Consider the following 11,241-nt stretch of genomic DNA (forward strand, 5'->3'; position numbering starts at 1 on the left):
GGGAACAGAGCGTATTTCTGGGAACCCACAGAAAGTTTCAGAACCAGTGCAGAGAGCACGGACTGCCCTGAAGAGCAGCTACCAGGCCTGCAGCCACCCAAGTGGATAAATAGAAGCAAAGACAAGGCCCCGCCTACTGAGGTGATTAGTGTGTTGACCCACCTGCAGGTGTGATTGGCATGGTGTTTGGAAGATCTGGACCATACTAAGTCCAGGGGGATCAGAGAGCATGTGTCTGGGCTCACCAGTCTGCAAAGAGTCCCAGAGCTCGACAGGAGACTAGGCAGGTGGGGGGTACACATGCCAGCTGCAGTGCTAAAGTTGCACTTAAAGCTTGTCTGCTCTAAGAATTTAGAGGAAGGGTGCATTCTTCCCAGCAGTGGGACAGGTGCCTGCCATCATTAACCTGGAGCTTTGTATCTGAGACTGAACTGTGGGTGGTGTATCTCCAGGCTGGAACTACTGGCCCGGGAAAAACATAAGACCAACCCGCTAGTCCCGAGAAAGCCCCAGGGCCCAGTGTCCAGGTGAGCAGGAGTGCAAAACCTAAAATCAGAGCCTAGGGTGTTAGCCTCAACTGCGCCCCCTGTCTTCCTCTCAGACCATTCGTGGGCCACTAATCCGGCCTTAAAGAAGTTAATAGAAGGAAAACTCCAAACCAAAGTGACAAACTACAACCGAAACTATATGTGATTTAGGTAACTATACTGTCGCAAAAACAACCACATAAGTACTTTACTGCAACCATCATCAAAATCATGGGACTTAACAGTCACTGGTCACTAATATCTCTCAACATTAATGGTCTCAATTCTCCAATAAAAAGACACAGACTAATCGAATGGATGCGTAAGCAAGACCCAAAATTCTTCTGCATCCAAGAAACACATCTCAGTCACAAGGATAGGCATTACCTCAGGGTAAAAGGCTGGGAAAAAAGTATTTCAAGCAAATGGACACAAGAAGCAAGCTGGCGTAGCCATTTTAATATCTAATAAATTAGACTTTACACCAAAATTAATCAAAAGAGATGAGGAAGGACACTTTATACTCATCAAAGGTAAAGTCAAAGAAGATGACATCACAATTCTGAACATCTATGCCCCCAATACAAGGGCACCCGCATTTGTAAAAGACCTATTAACAAAGCTCAAACCACACATCAATCCCCACACACTAATAGTGGGAGACTTCAACACCCCACTTTCACTGAAGGATAGGACATTGAAACAAAAACTAAACTGAGAAGTAACATCATTAACCAACGTCATGAATCAAATGGATCTAACAGATATCTACAGAACTTTTCACCCAACCACAAAGGATTATACCTTCTTCTCAGCACCCTATGGAACCTTCTCCAAATTTGACCACATAATAGGTCACAAAGCAAGCCTCAACAGATTCAAGAAGATTGAAATAATACCTTGTATCCTTTCAGCTCACCATGGTCTGAGACTGAACTTCAACAACAGAAATAACAAAAAGCCTACACACACATGGAAACTAAATAACTCTCTACTTCTTGACACCTGCAGGGAAGAAATAAAGAAAGAAATAGAAGACTTCCCAAAAAAAGGCACTAGATTAATATTTTTGAAGGCCATAAAGCAATGATTATCAAAGGATGCTATGTCTTAGATTCTGTTAGTTCATAGATTTTCTTGTATGCAAGCCATAGTTGTTGCTAATTAACGTAAGTAATGGTTACTGAGCAAGTAATCTACATAAGTACTTGTCTAAGCTCTTCAACATACATTAAAACATTGACATTTGGCCCTTTCTCATTATGTAGTTTATCCTGGAATCATTCTCACTTTCAAGGTAAGCCTTAAAAGCAGAGAATGAAGACTCCTGTAACAAAGTAACTGGCTTCAGGTCCAGGTCCAGAAAATGTGACACCAATATCTATATCTTCAATTTGTGCTGTGATGATAAGTTATGTGGAACTAACTTGAGTGGATAATATTGCCTTTCTTTATTTTTAAAATGCCAGTCTGTTCTTATGGAAGTATTTTGTAAATATCCTTAACATCATCTTTCTGTGAGTGAGATGCACTCATTAAAGTCATCATACCTATTTACCTGAGAGCTCATTTGATAGTTTTCATCTTGGTCTATGATTGTTCATCACTATGCATTATTGGTCCACAATCTTAATCCAAGGCCCAAACATCTCACTAAAATTCTTCATGGATTTTAGGAAGTAACACACTGATTAGGTATTCTGAAGATACTTGTTGGTTTCTCATATTTTTTTAACCATCTGGGAATAAGGGTCTTTTCAGGAGTGTAGCTGTAAAAGGAATATTTGATCTATATTTTTCCAAACAAAATTATCTATTCAATTATGAGATCCATAATAGATGAGGATATTTTAAAGGATGACAAGTTCATCCCAAGAATGTGCTACTATCCCTCTAAGGTTCTGAGCTATATATATGACTTATATGCAATACATGACTTGAAGTTATTTTTTGTTAATCAGGAGTGCTGATAATATACACTGCTATTCTGTCACATATATTGTAAGTACTAAAAATGTGTATTATATCAATGGAAAAAATCATCTGAGCAAAGTGGACCTGTGACTTATCCAATATGTTTACTTGAAATTATTCAAAAATAAAAATGTGGGATTTTAACTTTATTACGAACTTTTTAAACAAATCTTCCTTGATAGGAGCTGCTATATTGCTACTTAAATTTTTTGTTTTCAGAGCATTTTGCATGGCAATTAATTTTAAGTTTGATTGGCTGTTTTTAGTGTGTGTTATCATTATAAATTCACTTTTCCTGTTCCACTTCCTATCACCAAATGTGACCTTAGTCTGGAAAACCTAACTCTGTCACTGAAGGCTACATGATACTCAGAAGTTAGACATATAGAAGAATCCTCTACTTGATTACATTCCCATCACTAGCCATTTAAAAGTACATAGTTTAAAAATCATTTCTTTTACATTTTGAGATTTCTTCTTCCCCTTTCATCCTCTACAAATGTGTCCATCGACCCCTCTTAATTATCTTTCAAATTCATGGCTTCTTTTTTCATTAATGGTTGTTACAAATATTTGTGTTGTATCTTCATGTATCATGTGATCTTCCGTGGGAAAGTATATTTTTCTCACTTTCAGCTTTCCTTAGTTGAATTGCTAGTAGTTCTCTTGTATGGTTGAGGCCTCTTGGGCTTTCCTCCGTCTATGTTAGCATGTATTTTAATTTTTGTATTTTTGTCTTTGTTAAGCTCATGGTGAAGCATTCATGTTCCAATAGCTGGAGATATACATACACACACACATGTACACACACACACACACACACACACACATATATATGTATGTGTGTGTGTATATATATATATGTATATATATATGCGTGTGTGTGTATGCAAATAAACTCTAGCATGTAAGGCTCAGGGATCATTCCAGAAAAGTGGCTGGAAGATTGCAAGATCCAGAAGATCAGGGAGTTTGCTATGAAATTAAGATTCCTGATAATGTCAGAGGCTACACACCTGTAAAGTTTCACCGACACAGTATTTTTTATTTGAACAGATGGAAATGAGAACATTGATAATATTTACATGTATGAATACATTGTAAGTTGTTTATGCTCCAGGTTGGTTGAACATTCTTATATCCTCGAGTGTGTATCATTTCTTTATAAACTCAAAATTCTTTCCTCTCTCTGAAATACTATTGTTATATATTTTCACTATACTCTACAGTAGCACACTCTTGTGCTTTTTAATATCTGTTATTGGTTACATTTACCAGGTGAAAGAGTAATAGAAAGAAATAGTGTTGGAGATTTGAACATATGTGAGTACAACTGGTATTTGTATAAACCACATATAATCCTTGTATAAGCAAAAAGATCAGAGTCTTTGTTGTAGCGACAGTTGTTTTCTTGTCAGTGGAATAAGATGACCAATAAGAAATACATCCTGAGTCACAGGACACAGCACTGCTATTCACAAACTAAAGATCATTAACTAGATTCAATATCCTGCTTAAACATCATTTGACTTTCTCTAACTTGAGAATAAAAATAAATTGCGACTTAAAAATATTATGTAGAATTGTAAAAGGAAAACTTGGATATATAAATAATGAGTACAAATGTCAATCTAAATGACAACACAGCTCACAGAAGTCACTTGCCTATAAATAATTACTTGCCTAAGCCTCTTACAATTGTCACAGCAGTGCATGCTGGTCCTACCTAGGTCACCATAGACTGACAGTTAAGTTCACATTCTCTGTGCCACTGTTGTCTAAACCAACAGATTCCTTAGCTCCTTAAACCACATTAGCTTGATAAAGCTATGTCCCATTCAGTCAAGGTGCCCCTAGGAGCCCATCAACTAAAAGTTTTATTGCTGTTATTATTTGATCCATAATTTTTTAAACATAAGAATTAACAATGATAATATGTTGAGTTCTTGAAGTTAGTAATTGCTATTTTGTACATGTTTATCTCAGATACAACCCTGTTTGTATAAATTTAGAGTTTAAAAATATTTATATTTATCCCATAAATATGTATTATATTATTTCATATATAAAAATTCTCATTATCATTTTCTTTTTAAGGTCACAAAGCTAAATGCTAGATCTAAACTACCAGATCAACCTTTTTATTCCTCAAACAACAATACCATCCTAATTTTGAAGCATGAGAGGAGAAAGAAAATTCATAGATAGTGACTGTTGATGGGCAACCATATAGAATTCTTCATAGCACAATGGATCAATTACTTAGTTCATATTACATAGACGGTTGTAATATTTTTCAGGCTGGTCTAAGTATACAATGAATGGAGAATATACTAATCAATCAGGAGGATATATCTCCAAGTCAATGAACCTCATTGCCTTGTTTGCTGGAACAGTTCACACTAGCTGGCTTAGCAGACAGACACACATAAACTTTTTATGTGTCACTACCTCTAGTCAGGTGCATATCAAGCATCGTTCCTCAGCCTTAGACTGAGTTAAACCAATTGTAAACCATGGTCCCATGAGTGTGAAGCAGGACAAGTAAAGTGTGAAAGAGCACAGCAGCTACAGAATTTATATCTCAAAATTAAACATTTCTTCTATTATGAAAATAGCCATATGGAACAAAACATTTTAAGAGGAGGCCGAAGTTGTAAGATTCTAGTGCAGTTTTTCCATGAATGACACAGCAATTACACCAAGTGGGTAGGTAATGCATCTTATCTACATAAGGACAACTTGTGGAAAGAACACTGAGGATGCTCTCAACTTCAAAACTGCAAAGAGGAATCAAATTGCTAAGCACAATAATTAGGGAGCAGTGGCTTAGGGAGATATGGTAGAGAAATGATGTGCTTTGGTTCAGTTTTCTCATACTTAAAAAGTTTTAACTTCCTACTATCATCATAGAAGAAAATTTCTTAGACAGATTAGCTTCCTCGGAAATACAGCAGAAAACATAAGGGATGTATATCAACTGTCAATCTTCAAAGGTAGAAACAGATATATTGTGCATGCATGATTTGTCCATATTTGATGAGCAATTGGAACATGTTTCTTTTCTTTTCATTTAAACTTTTAAGAGTACACCATGGTACTGAATGGCATTTGTACCCTTGGTTCCATTCAGAGAGACATAAGTTCCATTGATTTCTCTGTTAAAAGCTACAAAATGATGTATTTTGCATGTTCTGTTTTCTAGTAGTAATGTCTACACCTAAAAGGAATAGAGAGTACCTTAGGAAGGCCTTTCATTATAGCTTTAGTAGGTACAGAGATATGTATCATTCATTTGTATTTGTCAAGTCTGGGAGGCAAGGACTTCCAAATATCATTATGTAGAAGGAAGATCATCAGGTAAGAAAGTGTTGTTTTCAACGGCATGTTATAGGAGAAAAAGAAATGCTAATGTCCGGAAGTGTCCCAAAATTATCCCATTGTGCCTCATTATTTTACAGAAAACTCATTGTTTAGCTGATTGGTTGTAGCTTGGGTAACTGTAGTGTTCCCAGGGGCTCCTCATCTCTCAGTGCCATCCTCTAGTATCTCTCCAGCAATGCTTTTCTTATCGATACAATGTCTTATTAGTGCACACAAGGTATTCCCAGAAATAGGAAGGGTCTAGATTAGGTTTTCATCTTCCAGTAGCATGGAATTTTGAGAAAATAAAATCAGGAGGTAGGAAACATTATCCCGAAAGTACACTACTCCAGAGATCCTAGACTTGGTTCTAGCCTATAGGTTAATTTTCATTCCAGACTAGACACAACCTCTCTTTAGGGTATAGTTTCAGTGGCCCAACATTCAATGAGCACCCCTACATTATTCATTTATCTTCAGGGATTCTGTGTCCTGGAGATAAAAAAAAAATGCATTGCCAGAAATTGTGACTCTAATAGCAATTAGTGTAATGTTAAAGAATACAAGATTTAATATCTGAAGTAGTGGAACTTTTATAATCATTGTTGCAGTCCACAGTTGCTCATGAAGCTATAGAAGCCATGAGGAATTCCTTTTAAGTCCTATAGGGTGAGTGAGCTTGTTGTGTGTAGCAACAGGGATGTCCATGTATACTGCAATCTAAGGACACTGAAGACCCTAAAAAGCTAGTGAAAAGAGTAAAGACTTCTTTCAATTTATCTAATCCAAATTAGATGCTATGCACACGCAATGGTCATTTACAACTCATAGGAAACAGCTTCGTGGCCTACAATAAAAAGTGTTTTTTATTACATTTATTATTCCAGTCCAATTATGCAATACTGTCCCTGTAAAACATCTGGCAGATTTCGCTGCCATCACCTAGGGTAAGTATCCTCAAACATTTCTTCCAAAAGAACTCATGGATTGAGGGATTTCACAGAGGCAGTCATTCTTTGATCCATATATTATCTCTTTTGAGGAACTATTGAATATATCCTATTAATCTAGTCTTTAAAATATATATAATTAAAGATCTCAACATAAAACCAGAGACACTAAGTCACTTAGAAGAAAAAGTGGGGAAGAGCCTGGAACATATTGGCACAGGAGACAACTTCCTGAACAGAACACCAATGGCTCAGGCCTTAATGTCAATCATTAATAAATGGGGCCTCATGAGGCTGAGAAGCTTCTTTAAGACAGGAGACACTGTCAAGAGAGCAAAGCGACAGCCTACAGACTGGGAAAAGATCTTCACCAACCCTACATCTGACAAATATCCAAAATATATAAAGAACTCAAGAAATTAAACACCACCAAACCAAATAACCCAATTGAGAAATGGGGCTTGGAACTAAACAGAATTCTCATCAGAGGAATATCAAATGGCTGAGAAACACTTAAAGAAATGCTCAGCCTCCTTAGTCATCAGGGAAATGCATCAAAACAACTCTGAGATTCCATCTTATACCCATCAGAATGGCTAAGATCAAAAATTCAAGTGACACCACATGCTGGCGAGGATGTGGGGAGAGAGGAACACTCCTTCATTGCTGGTTGGAATGCAAACTAGTACAGCCACTTTGAAAATCTATCTGGTGCTATCTCAGAAAAATGGGAATAGGGCTTCCTCAAGACCCAGCTATTCCACTCCTTGGAATATACCCAGAAGATGCTCCAGCACACAACAAGAAAATTTGCTCAACCATGTTCATAGCAGCCTTATTCATAATAGCCAGAACATGGAAACAGCCTAAGTGTCCATCAGTAGAAGAATGGATAAAGAAACCATGGTACATATACACTATGGAATACTACTCAGCTATTAAAAACAAAGAATTCCCGAAATTTGTAGATAAGTGGATTGAGCTAGAAATATTCATAATGAGTGAATTAACCCAGAAGCAAAAAGACTCAAATGGTATATACTCACTTATATCTGCATACTAGCCCAAGGGGCATGTCCCACGAAAGCCTTCACTTACCAGGAAACTGGGACAGAGGGGAGGACATCCTACTGGGACTCTAAATGAGAGAAGCATGGGAGAATAGCAAAGTAGAAGGATCCAGAGGGTCCTAGAAACCTACAAGTAGAACATTATGATAGGCAGATTTTGACCCAGGGGTCCCGCTCAAACTAAGGCACCAGCCAAGGACAATACAGGCGGTAAACTTTAAACCCCTACCCAGATCTAGCCAATGGTCAGAACATTCTCCACAGTTGAGTGGAGAGTGGGATATGTCTTTCTCACGTACTCTGGTGCCTCACATTTGACCATGTCCCCTGGAGGGGGAGACCTGGTGGCACTCAGAGGAAGGACAGCAGGTTGCCAAGAAGAGACTTGATACCCTATGAGCAAATACAGGGGGAGGTAATCCCCCTCAGGAACAGTCATAAGGGAGGGGAATAATGGAAAAATGGGAGGGAGGGAAGAATGGGAGGATACAAGGGATGGGATAAACATTGAGATGTACCAAGAATAAATTAATAAAACAATGCAATAATAGAATAAAATAAAAAATATATAAATACATATGTGTGTGTTTATATATACTTCTCATTTTGTAGAATCTATGAACAATGTTCAAATGTATTTTATTTGATTACATAACAAATTCTTTTCATTATAAAAGAACGAAGAAGGAAACTGGGATTTTATGTGAACTTAAAGGCATATATAAAATAAGGGGGAAAATAACACATATCACAGCTTCTGATTATCTGCCTGTTCTAACCTGTGTTTAATCTAAAACCTGTATTTATATGAGTACCTGTCCAATGCTAAGAACACCAGAGAGCACCTTCAAGTGACACGGGTGTTGTGCCTAATGGAAGTTGTTGTAAGTTCTGGCCTTTTAAGTCTTTCTTGTCACCTTGAACTGTGACTCAAACTATCATGAGTAATACTCCATCTTGATTTATCGCTGGGCCATTTTAGGAAGCTCTTTCAAACTACAGTTGGAGTAGTAACTCATTATAGGGCCACAGATATGTATGTGTAACTGTAAAATGTGAAATGGTTTGCATTGTGATAATATGGATTTATTTTTTATTCCTATGTGTGTGCATATGTATAAAACTTTTTTAAAATACACACATACATATGCACACAGAAATGGTTTTAAAGTCAGTCATTTTTGGTCAGCAAGAAAAACATTGAGAGGACTCAACTTCTGTGGGCATGCCCAAACAGTTGCAGCTGGACTAATGCCACAGCTTCATAGGTAAAGATGGACACCAGAAAAAAATGAATAAAGCTTACATTGGTTGTAATTTTTTTTTGTCTAGTGGCTTTCAACATAACAGATCATTAACAGTATTTTACGAATTTCAACTTGTTCTAGATGGTGTTAAAGTAATAGCAGAATTTCAAGCAAATATTCTGAAACTCATCACTGGAGTTTGCATAGGGGAAAATTTAAATAACTAATTTAGTTACACTTTTTTAAAGAAGAGGACACAGGGTACTTACATACATCTATGTAACAAGGTGGAAGGCAGAGAAAAATTAAATAGTTATTTTGCTGATATTCTATTGCCAGTCTTTTGTATAAAAACAATTTACTATTTTAAATTTGCTGTTGCTGCTGTGTTGGTCTCCTCCTCCTCCTTTTCCTCCTCCTCCTTCTTCTCATTTGACATTATGCACTAGTCTGATGTGGTATTATACAAATGGTCTCTATTGTACCTTTGAGATTCAGCTCAAGAGATCCTACGATTTCAGGCTCACTGAGGTCCTGCATAGTGTGTCTTCTTATTTGTATAGATTTAATAGTGCCTAGTATCCATTGCACAAGAAAATGTTAACTATAGATTTACCTATCCTCAGATCCGATGTGCACCCTTACATTCTTATGTCTTATTCAGCTGAACATCCCTAATGCTCATAACTGTACATAAACTCCTTACTGGCTGGTATATAGTAGGTGCTGAATAAATTTTGGATGCATAAGTAAATAGCTATCTCTAAGACATTTCATCACATACAATTTCAAGTTTTCTTTTTTCTCTTAAGCTATAGGGTAAGATATTCAACAAAATGTGAAATTCAAAATGGATGTACATTTTTCTACTATATCATAATTTATGATAATGGAATTGAATAATTATCTTTTCAGCTTAATTATATCTCTCTTCACATTGCTATTGAATTCATTTCCTGAATTTAATTCACCATTACTTGGACAACTTATTGCAATTCTGTCATTTCTATTTCTCAGTGTGTTCTCTGAAACAGAATAAATGTGTTTAGAAGGATGTATTATAATTTTCAATTGTCATAGTTCCATTCATTTATTCAACATATCCAACAGGCATTCCTTTCTGTATTTTGACAGCTTCAGTTCCGCTGAAATATTCATCATGTTCCCAGCCTTGAGCAGAATATTCTTTAGAATCTTCTGTAAATTCAGAATGCATCTAGAGGATAAGGCATTTCAAGTTACTCCAGCTACTTTGCATTGAAAAAAAACATTTATCAAATTAAAGGGAGGTTGTCAGAGGCACGAGAAAGTAATGGTGTTCTCTGCAGGAAAAAGTAACTAATATGTCATCTGTACAATAACATTTTATGAAACTTTTATTCCTATCATTTCTAAGAAGGAGAGAAAGGGTAACTATTTTATACGAGTACATAGAACTATATTAACATTCTAATATACTTAATTTGTTGTAAAATAAATTTATTTGGCATGCTCTGGTTGTATTTTATTTGATCTATTGTCCATTTTTAATGCTTAAGGCATGAAAGTTAGACATCAAACACTTTATCAACCATGCAGTCTATAAAATCAATTCATTCAAATTATATATCTTATCCACAATCAAAGGACATAATAAATTTATTTATTACTATTTTTAGAAGTTATCTGAATATATTTATAAGAATATTTTATTCTTATAAAATATAAATTGCTTCTATGTCAACTCAATTAAGCAGCCAAATTTCACAACATTCTGAAAATAACAAGTAATTTGGTTGTAATTCCATGGCTACTAGAAAAATACTGAGTTGGAACTCAATGCTAATTTCTTACTTACAGAGGTAGAAGTTTTGAAGATATAATTTCCTTATGCTTTTGATATATTAATCTCCACAGGATGGCATGATGATATTGTCTCCACGAGATAAGTCCTATACTTCCTGTGGGTGCTACCACAGGAAGAAACCTGATTTTAAGAAACTAAGTCTTTTATACTAATCTGCAAATGAACGTTCTCCTCTTTGCTACAGATGGATATGCTGACATTACTTGAAAGAATATTCTTTAGTATATATTTAATATAGCATCTGTGGAGGTATTACTATTATTT

The sequence above is a fragment of the Acomys russatus genome, chromosome 12 (assembly GCF_903995435.1).
Source record: "Acomys russatus chromosome 12, mAcoRus1.1, whole genome shotgun sequence".
NCBI classification, from domain to species: domain Eukaryota; kingdom Metazoa; phylum Chordata; class Mammalia; order Rodentia; family Muridae; genus Acomys; species Acomys russatus.